At 50.4% G+C, this 23,662-nt stretch overlaps 1 protein-coding gene, 1 long non-coding RNA gene and 1 pseudogene across 5 annotated transcripts in view; 2 read left to right on the top strand and 1 right to left on the bottom strand.

Moving 5' to 3' along the window:
- The window catches only part of GPR55 (G protein-coupled receptor 55), a 48,316-nt gene that overhangs the window by 8,587 nt on the left and 16,067 nt on the right, over positions 1-23,662 (bottom strand). The window contains exons 1-2 of one of the 3 annotated variants that reach the window (XR_013557163.2): positions 11,539-11,606; positions 3,670-3,808 (exon numbers count right to left, since the gene is read on the bottom strand). The exons of 1 other annotated variant lie outside the window; for it this stretch is intronic. The gene's annotated coding sequence lies outside the window, so the exon portion shown is untranslated. Of the gene's footprint in view, positions 1-3,669; positions 3,809-11,538; positions 11,610-23,662 lie in introns of those variants that run through there. One more of the 3 variants, XM_078450790.2, reaches the window with a different exon arrangement.
- LOC132673908 (U2 spliceosomal RNA) lies at positions 5,332-5,407 on the top strand (annotated as a pseudogene).
- LOC132676815 (uncharacterized) lies at positions 16,905-23,510 on the top strand. 2 transcript variants are annotated; one of them, XR_009609120.3, is made up of 3 exons: positions 16,905-19,074; positions 20,003-20,163; positions 21,394-23,510. It is a non-coding gene; the product is annotated as an uncharacterized LOC132676815 (long non-coding RNA). The 2 variants fall into 2 exon arrangements; XR_013557162.2 differs by having other exon boundaries at positions 21,372-23,510.

Below are 23,662 nucleotides of genomic sequence, written 5' to 3'. Positions count from 1 at the left end.
GAGTTGACCCCACCCCTGCCCGAAGGGCTGGTCACAGACACGGTGACTAGTTGTTCATTGGTTCAGGGATAGACATTTGACCCACTCAGGACAAAAAGCAACAGTAACTCTTACTTGGGTTTCTAGGAAGGGGGTTGGGGCTCTCTCTCAGTGGACTTGACGTTGGAAAGACATAAAGTCTAGAGGTGCTGCAGCCCCTTGTACATCAAGGAGAAAACCAGACAGAAAATGGAGAGACATGGAAGAAAGGACATTCCCAGAGGGAATGTGATGGCTTGAGTTCTCCACAGGGCAAAGAAAGGCTTTTACACAGGTGGACAATTAGAGCTGGTCTCAAGGACAAGAGGACCAGGCTGCAGTGTGGCTGCACGGGGAAGCTGGTTGCCAACAGACAGAAGATCCCAAGTCAGGGCTTCCGATCAGGCCAAAGATGAGGGTCCAAGGCAGGACCTGGCCAGGTCTCACTTAAGAGCTGGCCAAATTGGGGAGAGGGGGGCGGGTGCACGCCCTTGTGGACTTCTGTATCGTGGTAGGCGACTGCCTTGGTTCAGTGGGCTGTGTAGCTTATAAACAGCAGAAATCTGTATCTCACAGCTCTGGGGGCTGGAAGTCCGAGATCAGGGTGCCAGCACAGTTGGGTGAGGGCCCTCTTCCAGGGTGCAGACTGCCAACTCCTCTCTGTGTCCTCACGTGGTGGAAAGAGGACAAGAGGGCTCTTCGGGGTCTCTTTTCTAAGACCACTGATCCCATCCACAAGGGCTCCGGCCTCAGGATTTAATCACCTCCCCCAAAGCCCCACCTCCTAATGCCACCACCTTGGGGGTTAGATTTCTGCATTTGAATTTGGGAAAGGGAGGTTGGGACACAAAGGTCCGTAACGGTGGTCCTGGAGCAGATCAAAGCCAGGGCGTGTGCAGCCCAGTGGACAGAGAATTCAAATATGAGCCTGATTCCACCCAAGCTCCTTTCTCCCGCCCCCAACAGATGAGCGGGTGTGGCTGGTCTGAGGCGCTGGGCGTGCCAGGTCCTAGAGCACACAAGGTCGCTGCATGTGGGAGGTCAGTCGCTCTGGGCCACAAACTACTCATTAGGACTCTCCTGCCCTCAGTGACTTCCTGGCAGCAGGGGCTGAGGTCCAAAATGTCGATGTGGCAGGGAGAAGGTGCCAACATAGTCTGTGACCAAGAACCCTGTACTAGCGACCAATGCAGCTATCAGCTGAGCTCGTGTTGTTCTACTAGGTTTTTTTAAGTATATGTATTTATTTTGAGAGCGAGAAAGTGTGCGCACATGCACACGAGCCAGTCAGGGAGGAGCAGAGGGAGGGAGAGACAGAGAATCCCAAGCAGGATCCCCACTGTCAGCACAGAGCCCAGAGCCCAATGCGGGGCTTGAACCCATGAACCGTGAGATCATGACCTGAGCCCAAGTCAAGAGTCAGACACTTAACTGACTGAGCCACCCAGGCGACCCTAGTTTTTTTTTTTAATTGAAAAAGTATTCCATGCATTCCATAAGATATTCAGACAATACAAAAAAGAAAGAAAAGAAAGGAAAAAGAAAGAAAGAAACAGAAGCCCCTATTGTACCCCAGGGCCTCAGTTGTCTTTTCCAGAGGCAACCACGGTTAACAGTTCTGTGCATACTTTTTTCAGAAATTTTCCAAAGATAGGCATACACACACACACACACACACACACGCATACACACACATATACATACATACATATATACATATGATGCTTCTTTAAATTTGGAAAATATTACACCCACAGCTCTTTGCTTTGTCACTTTGCAATGTTTCTTGGAAATTGTTCCACGTCAACATCGATGAATTGACTTTTTCTTCTTAATACGCACTGTTGTTTCTTGTTGTGAGGAGATACCACAACTCATTTAGCTAATAGCCTACTCACGAACATTTAGGTTTTCTAGGGGTTTTAGGGAACAAAAACTTCCACAAACAAACATCTGTGTGACTTATTTCTTTGCTCCACAGATATGGGTAAGAGAATTCCCATTCTGCTATTGTCTCTTAGTATAATTCCCTTGTAAGCCTTTGGGAAGGAAGGATTTGGGTATTTTTGAGACCCTATATAGAATGCCATTCCCAGGGCGCCTGGTGGCTCAGTCAGTTAAGCATCTGACTCTTGATTGAGGCCCAGGTCATGATCTCACGGTTCATGAATTCGAGCCCCATGTCAGACTCCACACTGACAGCAGGGAGCCTGCTTGGGATTCTCTCTCTCTCTCTCTCTCTCTCTCTCTCTCTGCCCCTCCCCCAATCTCTCTCTGTCTCTCTCAAAATAAATTAACATTAAAAAATATATAAAAGAATGCCATTCCCAAACCCTCTCTAACCGCTAGCAAAAAAGAATATATTTTTGTATCATCCATGGAGAACTATGTGTTAAACATTTAACATACATTGCTTGATTTGGCGGTTTCCTATGTGTTAACTATGCTTAGGGGTTTATATCACAAAGGATGTAGGAAAATGTATTTCCTCACATTTAAAGCTTCGTGCTCCCGAGGTGTCTGCGAAGAGCGCCTCCTGGAGTTGTGCAGTGGGGAGCCCCAGGCGCACCTGCTCCCACTGGAGGACACCTGTCAGAAACACAAGCTGGCAGGCTGCTTCCTCCCGGCTAAAAATGCCAAAATATCCCCAGGCCTATCTCAGAAAATAGCTAGAATAACTTAGAACCAGCAAGAGAAATTTCAAAAATGATGACAAAGGCAGGCCAGAAAAAAAAAACAAAAACAAAAAACAAAAAACAAATCCCGGTCTCACCGGAAAGTGTTGCAACACCAAACAGGAAGACTCGATTGGCTCAGAGAAGTCACCTTCAATAGCAGAAGCAGCAGTAAGCCAAGAGCCACAAGAATAAGAGCAAATATAGGTTTGTTTTTAAAGAAATTCAACGAGGCTGCAAAAAAGAGGAACTCAGGCGTCCGTTTTTTAGCTGGGTCATGCTCAGGCGTCCTCCATGGAAGAATCTACTGCATCACCAGTGGTTCAATGACTACAACTAAAGCGGCCAAGAAAAAAAGTCAGTGATGCTCAAAGGTAAAACCCAACCCAGCCCCAGCATGGGGCTGAGTCAAACAAACCAAAGAAAAACAAAGGGAGAAAAATGGTCTGACGGAGGCTGGGGCTTGTCTGACTCGATGGCACCGGGTGTATGTGTGGGAAAGAGACACAATTCAGCTATCAGTGTTCTCCGGGAGGACCATCCTAAAGGGCACATTTGAATTACTGACAGACTTCAAATGGCAACTTTTCAAATGGACATCTTTGAAGTCAGAGAAAGCACTCTATGGACTGTCAAAAAGAAATTAGGTTGAAAAAAAAAAAAAAAACCTTCCAGCTAACGGCAGAGTAAGCAGAGCATCTGAAAAATTAATCCTCTGAATTCCCTCGGAAAGTTCAAGGAAACCATCTTTCTAAAACAAACCTTCTTTAAAAAAAAGATCAGGAACATCTCTGGAAGAAGATAAAAAGGCTCCAGCCTGCAGCAAGAGATAAAGCAGTCATTTTTCTCGAAGATCAGCTGCCAACAACGGCCAGTCCACTTGTGCTAGGAGCCAGCAAGCTCCCCACACTTGACCTGTTGCCAGGGGCCCTCGATAGTTCCTGTTCCCGCCAACCCGGGGATCCGCACCAACCCACCTGTCCACCTGTTGCATTGAGGTGGGGGGTGGCGGGGTTGGGACGCTGAGAAGCAGACGCTGAGACAGGAGTAGACATTTGAGAGATTTCTTGGGACAAATGTCGGTGCGGGATAAAGAGGAGAGGCAGGTCGGACACCTGTGGAAGGAGAGAGGGAAGGAAGCCTTCTGTGGGAGGAGAGTCAGCGCACGGCGAGGCTCTGAAAACCTGCTGGCCGGACCACTGGGGAGCCCCTAAGCTTGGGTGGCCTGGTGGAGGGGTCCCAGGTCAAGCGGGAGTCACCCAGGACTAGTGCCTCTGCCGGGCTCGGTGATTGGCTGGAAGCAGCACAAGGACAGTGTGGCCCCAGGACCACCATCACTGTGGAGCTGAAGGGGCAGAGCTGGGCTGTAAGTCACCAGTGCTCCCACGGGGCAGCGGGGTCTCCTGAAGGGGGACGCTGGAGCAGCCACCTGATGGCCACCCCTGAGGCTGTCGTAATGCTTCTATTTACGTCACAAGCTGGGTAGCGTGTGACGTGCAGTAGTGGGGACGTTCCCGATTCCCATTCCCATCAGGACCATCCAAATGTGTTCTCTTTCTTCAGCAGGGATGGTGGGTCTGATCGCCTCACAAGAAGCATTTGAACGGGCCCTGGTTCCAGCCTCGGACCAGGAAGGAAATAGAATTGAGTGGGAAGAGGTCGCGGGTCAAGCAAATCAGGTGTGTGAAGAGACCTGAAGGGCCCAGGATGACCTTGGTTAGTCACCGACAGGCAGCGGGGGGCCTGAGAGATGGGGCTGAATCGGAAACAAAGAAGATGAGAACTTGGATCAGAGAAGCCATGTTTCGTGCCAAATTTATGGAAAGAGAGCCCCTCCCACATGTTCCGCTCCCATCTTTAGATGGCATTAATATCGAGGCCTACAAACGTCTGTGAATAAACAAAGCAAATTCCTTGGAAACTTCTCTGAAAAAGTAATTCACGACGGAAGAGGTCGGAGGGAGAAAATGTGGGCACGAGTCTTTCCTACCCATCGGGGTTGCTGTGACGGTGTGAAGAGCACAGAAAACTACCCTCAGAAATGTGTGGCTTCCAGAAAGAAATGGACTCCAAGACGCAAAAATTTAGACCTCCGTGAGGTAATGCCAACGAAGAATGAAAATATCAAGGTGGAAAGCTTAGGGCAGAGCATCAAAAGCAGGGAACCACGAAGAGACGTCAGTTATGATGACTATGGTTACAAATGTAAACTTAAAAGAAAAGTGCTGTAAAAGAGGTCACTTAAAAAAGACAAGAGGTAGGGGCGTCTGGGTGGCTCCGTCGGTTAAGCATCCGACTCTTCATTTCGGCTCAGGTCATGATCTCGCGGTTTGTGAGTTCGAGCCCCACCCTGGGCACAGAGACTGCTTGGGATTCTCTCTTTCTTTTTGTCCCTCCCTCAAAATAAATAAATTAACTTAAAAAAAAATAGTAACAGGGGCGCCTAGGTGGTGCAGTCGGTTAAGTGACCGACTTCGGCTCAGGTCATGATCTCGCGGTCCGTGAGTTCGAGCCCCGCGTCGGGCTCTGTGCTGACAGCTCGGAGCCTGGAACCTGCTTCGGATTCTGTGTCTCCCTCTCTCTCTGCCTGTCCCCAACTTGTGCTCTCGCTCTCTCTCTCAATAATAAATAAACATTAATCGCTTCTCGGCCTTTTGGCTAAGATCAAGTGTAATAATAAATAAACATTAAAAATTTTTTTTTAATTAAGGTAAAAAAAATAATAACAAATTTTTTTAAAAGACAAGTGGTAATCCCTTAGATCAATTAATGAAGAAGGAAGAATGCCCTTGGAGTGGTGGGGGCAGGGATGGTGGTGAGTAATAGGACACGGGCAAAGCAGATATTCCATAAAAGGAAATTAAAGTTATTGTTCCGGGGTTTTTTTCACTTTGATAATTACAGAGAATGTAAGAGGTTTTTTTTTAAACCTTGAAGTAACTAACCACGGACTATTAAAAACAGGATGCATATCTTCAAATCACCAAAGAAGATAGAAACAAACAAACAAATCAGACCATATAGCAAAGGAGTAAATAAACTGGAAAAAGAAACTGAGCAGAGAAATTACAATAAACATAAAAAAGTCATGCTTTCCTTATTAACTAACGCTTTTAGGTCAGCTATGAAATACAACTCTTTGTTGCTTATAAAGGACACACTTAATGACAGAGAAATGTTCAACGTAAAAGTCCTATGATGGTATAGCAGACAAATCTGGATAAAAAGAAAGTCAGTGGTAATATTCATATCAAGCATTATAGAGTTTAATAAAGCCACGCATCAGAACCAAGGTTATTTAACATTAACAAAAGAAAAATTATGAAGGCCGATAGAGTTATCTTATGCACTGAATAATAGTCTATAAAAGTACAAGAAGTCTAATCGCTAGAATCTGAAGGGCCATTGGCAAAGACACGGTATAGCATCAGACTCCAATGTACTATAAACTTGAACAGATCAAGTAAGCAAGATATAAGTTGGGATGTAGAGTTATATAAACAATAGAATGAATATAATTTGATTAAAAGCTCTTGAATTTGGTTTGAAACAGAAATGTAATCTACTCTTTTCTCAAGTATCCAAAAAAAAAAAAAAAAAAAAAATTGCCAGAATGAATTATCTGCCTACCAAGAACAAAATCTTCTATTAAAAAAAAAAAGCAGAAATTATGTTGGCTATATTCTGACCACAATATATAGAAACCTAGGAGATTTTCTTTCTGTTAAAAAAGGTTAACATCAAGAAATATACTAGGGAAGGAAAATACACAAATAATGTCAGACAAATGATGTTCTTTCTTTATGAAGAGTATAAAAAACATATACATTATCAAGACCCTCAACAGACAAACAGGCAGAGGACACAAACAGTTCCCAGAGGAGGATTTACAAAGACATAAATTTTTGCTCATCATCTCAATAAAGAAGCTGGTAAGGGTTCTGTGAAACAGTCATTGACATGCTGGTAAGTACACACAGCTTCTTGACTTGATCATTCACAGTACAAGTCAAAGAAATGTTATTAATCTCTCATCCGGTGATTAGAAATTTACCTCAAGTCAATTATGAAAAAGAAAGAAAAGTTGTGTACAGAAACGTGTTTACTTTAGCATTTTTTTCTGATGGCAAAAAACGCACAAACTTTTAAATAGAAACAGGAGCTTAATTTCAGGATGGTAAATCTACTCAATGGAAATTTTTTCTGTCTGATTATGTTATGTTTATGCTGACTATGCTAAGTAAAAAACCCACAAACTACAGAACTATACATTCAGAATGACTTCAACTATGATTTTAAAAGCCCACACACAGGGAAAAAAAACCTAGAAAAAACTTTCCATATGCCAAACATTGGTCGCGTTCTAACAGGTAGTGGGTGCATAGTCAATCTTTTATCTCCTTCTCTTTTTCTCTCTGTATATATTTTTCCAAGTAATTAGCGGTGACACAAAAACAATTTTAATTTTTGTAAGGTGTAGCAAATGCTAGGAGAAAAGTAAGAAGAGGCTTTGACTTTCCCTTAAAAGAAGAAAAGTCTGGGTGTGTGTTTGAGGCACGGCAGGGGTGGGAGTGAGGCTCATACAAAATTTAAAGAAATGTGGGGCGCCTGGGTGGCGCAGTCGGTTAAGCGTCCGACTTCAGCCAGGTCACGATCTCGCGGTCCGTGAGTTCGAGCCCCGCGTCAGGCTCTGGGCTGATGGCTCGGAGCCTGGAGCCTGTTTCCGATTCTGTGTCTCCCTCTCTCTCTGCCCCTCCCCCGTTCATGCTATGTCTCTCTCTGTCCCAAAAATAAATAAAAAAAAAAAAAAAAAAAAAAAAAAATTTAAAGAAATGCTTTGAACTAACCAGTGCTCAGCTGATGAAGCATAGATCTTGCCAGGTCAAAGATGAACATCTCAACACGCAACGTCTGAGAAACTTGGGAACAAAGCACGAAGTGACAGAGAGGATTGGAAGTCACAGGTGAGAGAGCAGATGCCACCTAAGAGAGGAGAAATGGCCACAGAAACCTGATGTGTGATTTAAAAAGGAAAAGTTTCGGGGCGCCTGGGTGGCTCAGTCAGTTGGGAGTCTGACTTCGGCTCGGGTCATGATCTCACAGTCCGTGGGTTTGAGCCCCTGCTGACAGCTCAGAGCCTAGAGCCCCTTTCGGATTCTGTGTCTCCCTCTCTCCCTCTCTCCCTGCCCCTCCCCTGCTCATGCTCTGTCTCTCTCTCTCTCTCCTTCAAAAATAAATAAACATTAAAAAAAAAACAGTTTCCTCTGTCCACAGGTCAGCCATTAGGAGTAAAGAGCGATACAAAAAAACATTCAAAATGCTGATCAGCAATGGAGAGAGGGGCAAGGGAAGGGAAGATATTTAAATAAATCCTCCCAAAGTCTGGACAGCTGTTAATAGAAACAAATGTGGGAATTCAAACTTAAATAGTTTCTAAATTCGATATTCAGGTTAAATTATCTTGTCTATCGTAAAGAAACACAAGGAAGAGAAAATTCACAATAGAAACTAAACATGAAAAAACTGCCATGTCTCTACGTAGACAGTAACCCCGTGGAGGTTTACAGAAATGTAACATTTATAATAAAATTATAATACTCCTTAAAAATGATAATACTCATATAAAAAGGAGCACTCATTAAAAAAAAAAAAAAAAAAGCCCAAACCCAATCCTCTTTTGCCAGTAAGAAACACAGAGAAAACAAAGAGACACAGACAGAGTAAAACGATGGGGTAATCTCTGGTTTATCAGGCACACAGAACTCTAGAAAAAAAGGGAGTATGACAAAGTCATTTTTTTTTTTTTAGTAAAAATAGAGAGAGTAACATATAGACTTTCCAAAGGTCAAAGTTACAATAAATAATTAAAACATAAAACAATTTATGTTCCAACGTGCACAGTAAAGAAACACGTAATGGGAACGCACCAGAAATGCACAAAACAGTAGAAACGGAAATATAATTGTAGGTAGAGACCTTAATGCTCCCCTCTCAGAGTATCATCGATCAAGTGGACAGAGAACTTTCAAGCTCTGAATAGCCCAATTAAAAAGGCAGATCGGTGAGGACTGCATCATAAATCAGGGGAATAGACTTTTCTTGCAAGAAGACAAGGATCTTTTGCCACATTTATCCCAGGAATGGGCCCCGCCGAGTATGCCCCGGCGGTGCCACCCTTTCTGTTCTCAGACCACAAAGAAGACAGCACTGTTTGCTGAGCACCATGATATTAATAATATATAATAGGTACTTCTATGCATTCTCTTAAGTAGTCTCTTAAATAACGTGTGAGTCAGAGATAAAATCAGAACTATGTCACTGAAATATTGGGAAAGAACCAATGTTTATACACAAAACACAGAGGCGGCCACAGCGTAAGGGGAACAGGGGACTCGTAAGTATTCTTGCAAACACGAAAGCCAGAGAGGAATGATGGCAACCAGGCCTACATTTAGAGAATCTGGAAGAGGAACACGGGGAGACAGAGGTCTTTGTGCTGTTTTGGTAACCTGGGCACTCGCGGCTGGGGCTGCACGTGGACAGGCAAGGAAGCCACAACCCAGGGAGATCATGGAAAGGACTGGAGTTGCCCATGGTCTATATAAGAATAGCCATTTTAGCACCCTCAACGCTCAAGGCACGCTCCCCTGTATGACTCTGCAGAATGGGCTCCAGGTGCCGTAGAAAGAGACCTGGCTCGTTACTGGAGCACCTGACAGCAGACAGAGTGGCCTTGCTCTGTACTGAGCTCTCCGTCACCAGGCGTATGTAAGGACAGGCAGGAGATCCATTTATCCAGAATGTTGTCAAGGGAATTCACGCTTAATAAAGGTTTTTGGGGTTTTTTGTTTTTGTTTTTGTTTTTTTTAACCCTGAACTGGAATCTTCTGTCAATATATTAATGTTTCCTAATGTTTAGTAAAGAGGAGAGAAAATTGTGTGTGAAGAGGGACTGGCCTAGGAGTCCAAAGGCTCCTAGCTGCTCTGGCTGTGTGGCCTCCGTCTGGGTTCTCTCATCCGAACGGCACCTCCTAGCTCTGCGAGCCAGGAGCCCGTGGCCTCACCTTGCCGGCTCTCTTACTAAAGCAGGCTGGCTCTGGGCTGTGATTCCTGTGGCCGCCTAGGCCGGAGTCGCACTTGGGGCAGACCCCAGGCCTAGTATGCACAGCTGTGGCATCCAGACCGAGCTGTGTGGCTCAGACCAAGCCAGCCCTCCTCCCACCAACAGAAGAACTTTCCAGAAACACCAGCAACAGTGAGAATGGAACTTTGGGAGGTTTGCGGGCTGAGACGGTCCACCCTCCCCCCTTTTGCTGCCAAACTCCTCATCCTCACGGAGCACTGTGGTGTGAGCCACCTACAAGATGGGAGGGCCAGCCATGGCTGAGAAGAGTTGGTACAGCCTGAGAAATGTCGTTTGAGGAGGAACACGCCCCTGGACCAGTGTCATCAGGTTCCTCGCCTGAAATTCCTGTCTCCTCTGGGAGTGCAGTGTTGAATCCCACAGGCAGAATATAAATATTTATTTGGATGCCATTATCTGCCACTAACACCATAGCATAAATAAATTCATCTGTCTACACCTGAGCTGGGCTTCTGGGGGACACGATGTGAAAAGGAACAGGACACAGGCGGGACAGAGCACATAGAATCTCCCTGGCTCCAAAGTTTTGCCGAAGCTGCACCCCGAGCCTGGCAGGTTGGAGTGGGGTTCAGGGAGTCAGAGAGGGGTCAGTTCAGGGACTTGAGATGTGGCTGTTCCTGTGCTAAGTGCTCTCTGGTGGGAACTCGGTACATTCCTGGACCGTTGTTATAATGATGCCCATTTGACAGGTGAGGACAGTGAGGCTCACAGAAGCTAGAGTCTACCCGAGGTCAAACAGATGGTGAGGGGCCTCACTGGCCCTCACGTTGAGTCTCTCCTTTATCTTCCCTCCCTCAACAGCATCACCAGTATCACCGGCAAGAGCCTCCAATATATCCAGGAGCCCCCAGCTCCCCCTTCCTCACTTTTTGGGGTGCCTGATTCCACTTACCGCCTCCTATTTCCCCTCAGACTCTCGCCTCCCTTCTTAAAAACCTCATCCCTTCCTTCAAGTGTCCACCGTCCTGATCCACCTGTATCACCTGACGTGATTTCCCTGCTGTGGCCAAGTGGGGCCAATCATCCGCGTGCACCGTAGGGGTACATATAGGGACTAATCCAGTTATGATATATAACAGCAGGCACAGCTTCCCAGTTGCTGACTGCATGGCCGAGCTCTTCCATCACTTACTGCTCTTAAGAGCCCCAGGAAGAAAAAACCATTATTGTTTCCATTCTCCAGAGGGGTCCACTGAGGCTGGGGAAGTTACTCACGGCCCTGGCCTGCCTGGAGCACCTTGCCCAGGGGCTAGAGGGTGATTCCTGACAGCGTGTGGTCTTGGGCTCTTGGTGCTTTCCAGGCCCAGGTTCCGGGAGGCAGGCAGTAGGGTCGGCAGGAGGTAGTGACACGCAAGCCAAGCCCCCCTGGGGAAGGCTCCCGGGCTGCCTACGGTGAGGTTTCCCCACCCCAGCAAGATGCTACAACCCTGAGTCAAATCAGGAGGAAGTTGAGGGTTCGTAGGAAATGTCACCGATAGTCAAGAACAAACCAGCCCTCCGCCTGCTACTGCTATTGTCGTGGAGGCTGCTGGGGGCTGCGGCCACCCCTTCCAACTGGGACGCCGAGTCTGGGCAGGTGTGGACGGAGCCCAGACCACAAAGCACCAGCAGGCCTCAGGAAGTCACCCGGCATCCAGGAAAACGAGGTCAGTCCGTGGCCTCTGTGTCTCGATTTTTCTAAGTGGCCCGGGGGGCTGTTACCTGTTGGGGGTCCGGTGCAGCTGAGTGAGCCGTGAGATGTCACTTGTCGTCCCAGCTCGGTCACCAGCCTGCCCTGGAGAGAACCACTTTCCTCTCTGGGGTTCGGCTTCCTTATCAGTGAAATGAGGGGGTGGGACCAAGATGCTTTTCAAATGGCTCTAGCCCCAGCCTTGTCTGGCGGGGGGGGGGGGGGGGGGGGAGTTAAGGGTGGGCTCTTTCCCTTGGCTCTGGAGAGGGGCTGCGTGGGCGTCCCTCCCCACCAAGCGAACGAGAATGGGGCATGAGAAACATGTTTCTAGGGGGACGGTCTCACTCTTAGGCCCTCTGATGTTCACTCAGCTTCCGAAAAAAAACAGGGAGAAGTGGGGGGGCAAGAACCACGGCACGCGCAGAGGTGAGACACAACTGCAGAAAGGCTGGGGGTCACACAGGGACAGCCAGCGTCTGAAGAAGGCTGTCCCGACTTCCAGCCCTTCTGGGGTTCAGGATTCAGAACTGCCGTCCACACAAGGAGTGCGATGGTGCACGCCTTCAAGTTGAGGGGACTGGCGGGCCAGGAAGGCCCCAGCCCGGGGGACGCGTCAGCCCCTGTACATGCATCTTCAAGGGCCGGGCAGCAGGGCGGGTGTGGGTAGCCGTGCCGGGCCCTGGCTTCCCACGCCAGGGCCTCCACCGCAACATGGTTCGGCCTTGGGCCACACAGTCCCCGAGGGCCCTTCAGGCAGAGATTTTCCCCGCGCCTCCCACATGCAGGGCTGGGAGAGCTGAGACTCACTCATGGACCCTGGGTGGCTCTCAGCAGGGACCCCCTCAGAGATGGCAGCTGCTCAAGAGAGTCTGGGCCGAAACACCCTGACGGATTCAGCTTCGGTGCTGGGGAGGGACCAGGAGATCCCGTTAGAGACCAAAGCACGGGCTATTTTTATAGGCCGGGCACGCTGTGACTTTCGGGTGTCTACAGGAATAGAAACTCCCCATTCTGGGTAATTCATCCCAGCATAGGGCCATCTCTGTAGAAACAACAGCTGTGTGTGACCGTGGGGAGGTCGCCTGGCCCTCCAGAGCATGGGGTCCCCATCCCTGGGAGAAGAGGTTCACAGAGCCATATGACTCTGATCCTGCCCGTGCTTGTGCTATGGGCAGAACCAAGTTCACTCCCTGACCCGGGCCGCAAGCTGGCCTGGGAGTGAAGACAGCAAGGCCCCCGTAGGCCCCTGGCCCGATGTAAGCCCCCATGAGTCGGCCAGGCCTGGGCGTCGTGGGCGCAGCTTTGGATGCTGGAAGCGTCCGGAAGGACAGGGAGGAGCCATGCAGGTGTCCAGGGCCTGTGGCGTCGGGAGCCCTGGGAAGGGGTCAGCACGCAGGGGCCCACGGCCGGTGACTCTCCACTCAGCCCCTCCTCAAAGGGAGCCTCGCCCCCTGGCTATCCTCTCTTTTGTAATTACTATTTCTGTTTTATTGCTGTTGCTTTTGATTTAGAATTTTGAGTACGTGCACATGATCCAAATACACACGTAAACACATACGGTAAGATGTCTCTGCCCAACCACTGGGCCCCCAAATCCAGTGCTCGCCCACCCTTCAGGGCACCCCTGTTGACAGCTTCTTCCAGAGCTTCTATACCAACATATGTACATATATGTTCTCGTTTTCTCCCTCTTTTAACACAAAAAACTGTGTATGACGTAAGCTGTGCTGCATACAAATCATCTCCCACCCTTACTTTTCTTTTTAATTTTTTAATGTGTGTTTATTTTTGTAAATTTTTTTAATGTTTTATTTATTCTTGAGAGAGAGAGAGAGAGAGAGAGAGACAGAGCAAGGGAGGGGCAGAGAGAGAGGAAGACCCAGAATCCGAAGCAGGCTTCAGGCTCCGAGCTGTCAGCACAGAGCATGACACGGGGCTCGAACTCACAAGCGGTGAGATCATGACCTGAGCCAAAGTCCGACGCTCAGCTGACTGAGCCACCCAGGCACCCCAATGTGTGTTTATTTTTGAGAGAGGGAGAGAGAACGAGAGGGGTAGGGGCAGAGAGAGAGGGAAACACAGAATCTGAAGGAGGCTCCAGGCTCTGAGCTGTCAGCACAGAGCCCGACGCGGGGCTCGTGGGGCTCGAGGGGCTTGAACTCACGAACCCTGAGATCACAAGCTGAGCTGAAGTCATCATGAGCCAAAGATGGACGCTTAACTGACTGAGCCACCGAGGCGCCCCGTCTCCCACCCTTTTTTGAAGAGTTTTGCTAATGACCTTCATCAGGAGCGTGATGGGGGACCCCGCCCGAGGCAGGAGCCTGTTTGGGCCAGAGAGACTCTCCTCAGGGGGAAGCCAGGCAGGGACTTGCCCAAGGCCCCACCCATGACTCTGGTCCCTCCATCTAGGTCCTCTCCTCCCCCTGCCCCCACCCCAGGCCTGGGTAGTCACAAATATGAAGACTTTTTTCTCAGAAGATTCCTTAAACCTCCCAGAAGCAGCCACCCTGCCCACCCTCTCACCTTCCCGAACAAATCAGAAGCTTTGGGAGCCTGGTGTGGGGGCAGAGGTGGGAGGTCCTGACTGCCCACCAGCTGGGAAGCCCAGAGTAGGGGGCTCAGACCTCCAACCTTTCCAGTGTCCTGCGGTAGCATCTGAGCTCCAGAGTCACTTGCTTGTAGGGTGAGGAAAGAGCCACTCTGGGTTTGGCAAAGGGCGGCTCCTCAGCACCTAGGGACTCACCACACCCTCTCCTGATGCTGCTTAAATTTCCTCCTTCAGCGACTGAAGTTCTCCCTGTACTCATGGAGCATCTCTTCCAGAGACGAAGACTTGCCCACTGGGGGCATCACAGGGTGTAAGAGCTGGGCCAGAACCATCAGGATGCCCCCCAATCCCGCCTGGGGGAGTTGCTCAGGGACCAGGGACAGGGGACAAAGTAGGGACAGAAGATGCCAGAAGCACAGAGAATAGCCTAAGTGCAGACAAAAGGAGGAAGGAAATTGACATCTTGGGTGAGGCCAGGAGTCTCTGTGCAGCTGAAGCCTGGGGACATGGGGGGCTAGCCAGAGCCGAGACTGGGGGGGTGCTGGCCAGACAGGATAAAGGCAGGGGTGCTCAGAGGAACCGGGGAACAAATTCGGTGGACAGGAAACCATCCCATCAGGCTTTATAGTATAGTGCCTTTCTTCCAACAGCCACCCAAATCCAGCTACGGTGCGATGGGCAGTTCAGGGACTGGACACAGGACAGACCCACTCGGGTGGCAGGGCCAGGGTGGGGTGAGGGCAACAGCAGTAACAGGAAAGGAGTCGGGAGGGGAAGGGGGTCGCCGTCATCTGAGGCAGCCTGGTTCCAGTGAGAGCCTCAGGCAGCCCCAGGTTCAAGTAGCCACAACCTCACGTAGCTACTACGTCAGCTTGGCTCTTGGCCTAACTTCTGGAAATTGCACTCATACATTCATCTAGCCAACAAGGATCCGTTGATCACGACTCTGCACCGGGCACTGGTGATCAAGACAGACAGTAGCACCTCTCTCAAAAACTGTTTTCAGGAGCTGGCGTGACAAGAGGGGTGCGGGGCTTGAGGCTGCTGAGACCCACCCCCAGCCCCCACTGCCATTGTGTCAGCCTCAATGGTCTCCGGGGAAAAGAACAACATAAAACACTGAAGGTGGGCGGGGTGGGGGGAGGGGTCCCAGAAATGAGGGTGCCTCAGCAAAGAAGGGAGGGCAGGAGAAACTGAGGACCAAAAGGCAGGAAGAGGGAGATGGGTCCAGCCCCTCTGTGCCCTCCCACTCTCTGATCCAAAATTTCAGGCTCTGCCACAGTTCTGTCCCCAAGCTCGTCCTATGCATTTAGCCTGTACGACTCCACTGGAGCAGAAATGAGGCCCTTTCCTGGGGTCTGAACCGAGTCCCCAAGGGCCGCCCCCACGCTGCCCCACCCCCCTAGTTGCTTGAAAAGACAGCTGGACCGTCATAGCCACCCATACAGACGGAAAATGTTCGGCCTCCTTGGAAGTGGGCACCGGGTGGCTGGCAGCTTCAAGGTCACAACTCACAATGTCGAGGCAGGGTGGAGTAAAACACACAAGGGGGCAGCAACCCTTTAGAACTCACCCCTTCCCCTCCCACACGCCCCCTCCGGTTCTCACTGGAAATGTAGCATTGAGGTTGCAGGCCTGAAGTTCTGGACAACTGGGTGTGGGCTTTCCTTCCGTTTCTGCCACGGCTCTCGTAATTCTTTCAGAGCTCCCTGCTCCCTGCATCGTCCTGCCTGTAGCCATTTATGGCCCGAATTGGGGGGGCCCCAAGTCCCCCTGACCAAAGGCTGTCTTCAAACCAGAGGCCGAAATTCCACATCAGGCAGAGAGGGCCCTTCACTGGGAAGGTTGTAAAGACCATGGAAAGACGGACACCCAAAGCCTCCCCTCTGGTTGCACTCAGGGGAGGAGAGGTTCTGTGGTTTATACACGAGAGGCCAGCACTTCTAGGGAGCCTCGGAACATCTCAGGACTCGAAGTGGATGCCCCCAGGTTAACACAAGAGCTTCTAGTTCAGGCTCCCCGATGCCCTGTGGGGGTGCAGGACTTTCCAGGCCTTTCCTCTGCTCCCACCTGGCAATCGGGGCGCCCTGCCACTCCTGCCTGGGCCCTGGGGGCTTCTGGCCTATAGCCTCCCCCCGGCTTCTCTGTACCTGTCACCTGCCAGAAGCCGCAGCTATTGGGTTGCATTTGTATGTTTCCTAGGGACACGTGGGGGGTTGGAAAGGGTGGATCCTTTTGAAATCATTTTCTTTTCATGTTTCCTTTTTTTTTTTTAATTTTTAAAAATGTTTTATTATTTATTTTTGAGAGAGAGAGAGTGCACGCAGAGGAGGGGCAGAGAGAGACAGACAGACAATCCAAAGCAGGTTCCAGGCTCTGAGCTGTCAGCCCAGAGCTCCATGCAGGGCACTGACTCACGGACTGCGGGATCATGACCCGAGTCGAAGTCGGACGCTCAACCGACTGAGCCACCCAGGTGCCCCTCTTCATGTTTCCTTTTGCATAAAGTATACTTAAGTCCTTAGCCCACGTGTCAATCGGAGTTTAATATTTCCTTTCACACTTCAGCTATTAAATGTCTGTCTTATTTTTTGTGACGTGTTTTCTCCCCACACCACCCCTCCCGACCCCTCCCTATGGGCACACATTTTTATATTTGTTTTGCTGCATGGAAATTGTCGATTTGGGTGTTAACAGTACTTTCTTTTGTTCCCGTAAACTGTCTTGGGCACTTCGATAATGTGTGTATCTTCACTCCTCCACAGTTAGAGTAAGTATGGTATTCATTTCCTTCCTGGAAGTCTCTGAATTTTTTTTTTTTTTTTTTTTTTTAGCGTAGGTTGGAGGATTAAAAACTTCTCCATTACCTAATGCCCGGCAGGTCAGAGTTACGGGGGTCCCAGCACTCCCCACCTCCCTGGGGTGAAGGAAACACTCTCACTCTCAGGCGAAAGCCCTTTGTCCCGAGCGCCTCTTGCCCCCCACATGGAGTCTTCCACTTCTGCTTACTCATTGTCATCAAATACCTGCCCGTCCCACCACCGCTATCACCCCAGCCCTGCAAGGAGACTTCATTAATGACAGAGACACAACCCTCCACCATTTATATCGGGAGTCCCAAGGGTCAGTGAGCGATGCACTTTATAAATAAACTCAGTACGTTCTCCAAACCACCCATGAGGTATAGACTATCACTAGCCTCATTTACAGGTGGGGAAACTGAGGTGCAGCAAGGCCGAGTCACGAGTCTACACGTGCCCCAAGAGCACAGAGCAGAGCTGAGGCTGGAAATGGCGGTCTTAGGGCTCCAGCAACCCTTCTTGGCCGAAGGTCAGCCCTTGTGCCAAGCTCCCCCAGCTCCCCACATCCACGACACCTTTGCCTCCAGCTTCACAGAGAAAATCTGGCGAGTCAGGCATGAACCTCAGGCTCTTTGTCCTCAAACCAGTGCTGTCTGCACCCAACCAACAACCTCAAGGTGCTTCTGCAGCTGAGAGGAACTCACCCCCACCTGCAGCCCATCCCACCTGTCTCCTCAGGGGACTCTACTCCCTCAAGCTGTCACTGCGGTTTCTGAGAGGTGGCCGCAGGGCACAGAAAAGGTCAGCAGATGTCACAAGAACAAAAATTCATCCTCTCCTTGTTGATTTTGAAGGTAGAAAATTCTCCATGAACTGGGTGGATCCTCATTCTAAGGTGACCAGAAGTCTTAATTTATGCATTAAATAATTTTAAAACCATGGAGAATTCTGTGAAAGCACGTTAAACTCCATCATAGAAGCCATGTAATGTTACATGAAGAGAAAGCTATTATGGAAGAGGAAAGTTTTCAGGATTCGTTACAATAATTGGACCCACACGTCTTCTACGAGAAGAGGACGTGATGAATGAGTGTGAATGAACACGAGTATGATGAGGTCCCGAGGCCTCACCTAAACCACTCCCTCAGAGCCCAACTTAAGAAGATGGTAAGACGAGGACAGTCTCCCCGGGCGGCCGAAGGTCTAGCATCTTCCAGCTGCCCGGATGTGTCTGCAGCCTGGCTCTCTTACTGAGTCCGGCCCTCCAGCCTGATCCAGGATTGTTCACTCCATTCCCAGACCCCACCTCTTTCTGGGTCCTTGACAAAAACACACCTATTTCCAGCCCAAGCGCTGCCTCTGAAGGCCTCCGTCAGGGCCTCGGTTTCCTCATCTCTGCAATGGGCACAGCTGTGCTGCAGGCAATTCTCTCTCAAGAATTGTCCGCCTCTGAGGTCACAAGGACAAATCCTAAAGCAACACAGGCCGATGGACCTTAGATTCCAGAACCCTGGGGTCAGGTTCTCACCTGCTCCCTGGCAGCAATGAAGAAAAAGCAGCCCTACTATTACCCTACCCCCCGGCACTCCCCCTTCCCCTGCCCCTTCCCTTGCCCCTTCCCCCCTACCTGCTGCCCTCCAGCCCTGCCTCCTGCAGGCCCCCACTCTGAGCCCTTGGCCCCACCCTCCTCCTGCTGGCCCACCTTGCCTGGCCAAGCTCCTGCCTCTCACCAGCCGACCCCCTCCTCACCTGGATGCCCACAAGGCCCACTGTCTCCACATGCTCCCTGGAGTCCCCTGCTGCCCCTGCTGCCCCTGCCCTGCCAGCCCCCCTTCCCCACCCTACCACCCCTTTTTCTGCCTGGCCTCCCTCTCTGCTCTTCACTCTTCCTTTGCCCTGGACCCCCCTTCTGGCCCTTGTCTGGCCTCCAGCCACCTGGGCAGACTGCTCAGCCGCCCCTACTCCCCTCCCACCCAGTCACCTCCTCCCACCATCTCCCCACCCTCGGGCCACCCTGCAAACCTTCCCAGGGACCTGGCCCTCCTGCCAGTGGGCACCTGGACCTCTTGGCTCCGTGAGTGGGGCACCTGCTGGGCACAGGGAGCAGCACAGGCCTGGCAGGTGTGGGGCAGCCTCGAGGGCCCTCCGGAGCTCTAGGAAGCCCCCATCTCCAGAGTGAGCTCTCAGCCACGTGGGGGTCTGGCCTGGGTCACCGGGTAGGTGCCCCTCCTCGGGATCGGTCCGCAGGCCAAGGAAGAGGTGACAAACAGCTTCGTGTCCACACTCGAGCCCCTCCAGGCTCTCAGAGTTACCACTGGGAGGGGGTGGCTGGGCTCAGAGGACTCAGGGGATCTTTCCCTGCAGGGCCATTCCCTGCCCTGGGGCCAAGCGGGCTGGCCTCCCTCATTCAGAAGGGGCAACGGTGCCCTGTGCCTGGTACACACCCCGTTCTCCAAGCCAGCCTCCCCAGGAGACAGCGACCAGGGCTCCCTATGGCAGAGGGAGGCTGTGGCAGCGAGGGGAGGGGGGAGGCCTTGCTGCATGACATTAGGGCATGGATGCTTACAGGGAGGAGTCAGGAAGGGATGTCTGGGTACTTCGACCAAGGATTGCCAGGCCTTCCCTAGCCAAGCTTGGCCTCAGAAGTCCCTGGCTTTCGTTTCTGAGGTCATGTCTACAGCCACCTTAAAGCCTCCCGCCATACCAGAGGGGACTCTGGTCACCCCATCCTGCCCCCACCCCCTTGCCTGACCAGATTGCCACCTGGGGTCAGACGCTTTCCTCACCCACCTGATAAACTCCCTTTCACCGCTAACAGCTCATTTGCCTTCACGGGGCACAGGCCTGGGCACTTGTGCTGTCTGTCTGGGGGGACCCTTCACTGCCCTGGCTGTTTCTCCTCTGAACCTTTTTACCCAAAAGGCTGATTGATGGCCTTCCTCCTCAGATGACAGAACTTGGTGGCTTCTACCCCAGCCCTGGCTCTAGAATCACAAAACCTCAGTCTGCAAAAGGGGCAGGACCTCTCACACTTCTCTCACCAAAGGAAGTGCAACAATGTCAAAATCAATGCTTGGGTTCCGAACCCCTCTCTCAGCAGCAACCCCCTCCCCGCCCCAGCTCCATTGACTTTTTCTGCCCCAGGACCTTGGGGAGGTAGGTGTGGAAACGAAACTGAGGCGACTGACAGCTGTTACCAGCCTGAATCTCCCACTGAAAGCCCCAACCCCAAGTTCCTGGTGCCAGGGAAGCTGGACACAGGCCAGAAGCAGCAGGGAAACCCAGACTTGACCAATCTGAGCATGGTGAGCAAAATCCCCAGACGTGCCCCAACCCTTGGGCCCCACACAATGCACTCAGTGAGGATACTTCCTGGGCAAGAGGCAGCTTCCTCTCGGGAGACCCCAGTGCTACCTGGGATGGGGTTGGCGTGACCAACTATCCCGGGTGCCCGAGGCTGTGGGGACCCCTGGGATACTGGATCTCCAGGACAGCCCCTGACAAACACGGATGAGCTGGCCACCACGGGTCAGCGAGGAAGCTTTGGGGACCGGCCCTCTTTTCATTCTGTGAGTTTCTCGCCCTACCTCACCCCCAGGGAAGGACATTGTCCTGTTGGGGTTTTGGCCCCGGGGTCTCTGCTTCTAGCTGACTGTGCCCAGCATGCCCTGACCCTCTTTGGCTTCCAGAATGCACACGGGCCCCTCCTTTTCTCCACGCAGACAAGTGAGCACACACAGCAGCCTTCACTGCAGCGTCTCCGGGGTCTGAGAGCACACACTTGGGGGTGGAGCGAGTACTTTTCCCCTTGCCCTCGCAGAGGGCTGGCAGGCACCCCGGCTTCAACACCGCAGTGAAACACATTTCCAAGAAAAGTCTCCCCGCACCACAGCGAGACAAAGGGGCTGTGAGTCACCTGGGCTGCATTTGGCTGTCAGCATGTGGGAAGGTCTGGAACCTATCAGAGAAGGGGCTTCAGGTTACACGAGGCAGCCCTGTGGAAAGGAGGGTGTGTGGTCCCCGGGCGGCGGCCTCCCGCAGCCCCAGCCGGGCCTCCTGTGCGGATGAGGGGCCCGGGCAGCAAAGGATGATGGGACTCCATGTGTCTGCTCACTATTTTCTCCGTCAGGAAGTCTTTCCTTCTTCATGGCTCTTAGGGAGCCTCAAACGGGCAGCATCCCACCTTGCCATCAAGGGGGCTTTGCCCAGTTAGTTCAGTCCCCGAGTCCAGAATCACTGCGCTACGTGTGGTGGTCTTCCCTCAGATCTTCACGGGCTTACAGCCAGAATCATGCACGCCCACCCCTAGACACACACGCACAGGGGCACGTACCCTCCCACACACGTATACACCCAGAGATACACCCAAACCTAGAAACGCGCACAGACTCACCCGAACATACATGTACAGAGGCACAGGGACCACCCCCACCTCACACACACACCTCCAAGGACGCGCATGCACACACACACACACACACACACACACACGTGCGCGCTCATTCTCCCACAGACACACTCGTATTCAAATACAGTGAGACCCTGGTTCGCGAGCATCCTTCGTGCCGGAAACACGCTTGTGATCCAAAGCACCTGTACATCAAAGCGAATTTCCCCAGAAGAAATCATGGAAACGCAGATGATTCGTATGATTCGTTCCACACCCCAAAAATATTCATAGAAAAGTGATCGCAATGCTGTAATATAATACAAAATAATAAAGAAGATACAAAGAAAAATAAACAAACTAACCTGCCCTTAGCTGCGAAAGCCTCTGTGGCTGGTTGTGAGGGAGATGAGAGGAGAGTTGCTGTGTAGGACGACTTTCGCTATCACTAACACAAGCATCGTTATCGGCTCGATGGAATCTTTTTCTGCATGGGGGCCATCGTATCAACGGATGTTGACTACGGTACAGTATTAATAAACTCTTGTCATGTATTTAATGTAACTGGCAATCAGGTAGCGGAGGAAAGGGTCTCTCTCTGCAGGCAGCCTGACCTAGAATGAAGCAAAGTATTCCTAAGCTCACTCTTGTCTGGAAAAGCAAAGGACTGTCCAGAGGTGCTTTGAAGTGACAAAAAATACACTAGTCCCAGTTGTGGGCACCTTCCAACATTCTGAAAATCACTGATTTCTGCCAAACACCACAGCCTGAGATAGAGCATCCTAGTATGGGAGATGATCACCCACAATCCCTCAGAGAGAGAGAGAGAGAGAGAACCGTTGGCTCGGTCGTGATCATGCAACATTTGGCACCCCATACTACTTGTATCACAAGATGTGGCTTGTTCATCAAGTTAAGATGTATTATAAATGTTTGCTCGTCTTGTGGAACACTCGCAGAACAAGTTATTCGCAATCCAATGCTTTACTGTACATGTATTTATCACATCGCACCAAATCACCCTCACACACATCACACAAATGTGTAAGGAGATCTGAAGTCAGAAAAAGTACGCATATGCACACACGCACAGACCTAGCACTCCCAGGGAAGCACACCCTGAAACCCCCTTAGATCCTATGCAGCTCCATCATTGCACAGCTGACTCGTGGCCACCTGTCGGTCCCCCATCGGCAGTCCCGGCATCCCAAGCACCCCATGCCCAGGGCCCTTAGCGGGAGAAAAGGTGACACAGATCGTTCAGCAGACCCCCAGAGAGGACAGAGCCAGGGGACTTGCAAATCTGGCCTGAGCCAGTGACACTGACATAGTCACTTTTCCACCGTGTGGCATAATCCAATTACTCATGGCAGGGTCAAGCAAGGAGAAGTCCCCAGACCTCCCAGCTACCTCAGGACGCAGTTGAAAAATTTGAAAATATTCCTTCAGCCTTCATTCCAAAAGTCATTTGGTTTTCAAAGAGTCCCAAACCCAATAAAAACAAACAAGTGAAGAATGAATCCTATGGAGAATTACATATGAGAAATGAAAATCACAGTGCTTACAATAGTGAACATTTGGTTAATTATGGTGTACCTTGCATGAAATGAAATGTGTTCGATTTGTAGCTAAATGGAATAATACATAAGCTATACCATAACTTGAAGGAAATACACTTGGATGGAATTTTTTACTATGATGACAACTATGCAAATAAACAAGCAGTTGACAATTTAATGGGAAACACACAGGAGAGAAAATGCAAGCGAGAAGAGGAAATAGTCTTTCCCTACACTTCTGTAAAATGGGCAAATAAACATTAAATCCAGCCACCCACAGAGAATAAAGTCACCATCCCAAGTGTTTAAAGATATCTTCTTTGTAGAAGCAGAATGAGTCCTGTTTCTTGAGTTTGACGCTGGGGGACACACTTCTGCCAATTTGCCATTTCAGAAACATCCAACTTTAAGTATGATGTTTCCGGTTCACTGATAAAGCATTAAAGCATTTATGCGTGGCACTGGAGATACACAGATGAATAAAACTTGCTTTATACTCTAAGTCTTCTTGGAGGAGATGGTCCCTGAACTGAGGGTGAAGGACAGGTGGAAGGAAATGTGGATTCCAGTAGTGGTTAGGAGACCAGGGGACCAAAATGAACTAGGTGAGAGCAAGGAGGTTGTTTGTGGAGTCCACGGTGACTCTGAGGTTTCTGACGCTGGGACTGGATGGGTCACAGGGGAATTCAAAAGGAGAGGCAGCATTGGGTTCCAGGATTAGACTGGGGAGAAAGTGGTTCCATTTTGGACCCAAGGATTTGGGGTATCCAAAGATGCCACCCACTCTCCATGGAGATATAGAAGAAGGAGTCATCAGGGTGAGGACAGTGGAGAAAGCTTGCAGGGTTGTAGAAAAGA

Source organism: Panthera onca, chromosome C1 (assembly GCF_046562875.1).
Source record: "Panthera onca isolate mPanOnc1 chromosome C1, mPanOnc1 haplotype 2, whole genome shotgun sequence".
In the NCBI taxonomy this organism is placed as follows: Eukaryota; Metazoa; Chordata; class Mammalia; order Carnivora; family Felidae; genus Panthera; species Panthera onca.
The sequence above is the reverse complement of the archived record's forward strand: the minus strand, read 5'-3'. Positions and strand labels throughout refer to the sequence as shown.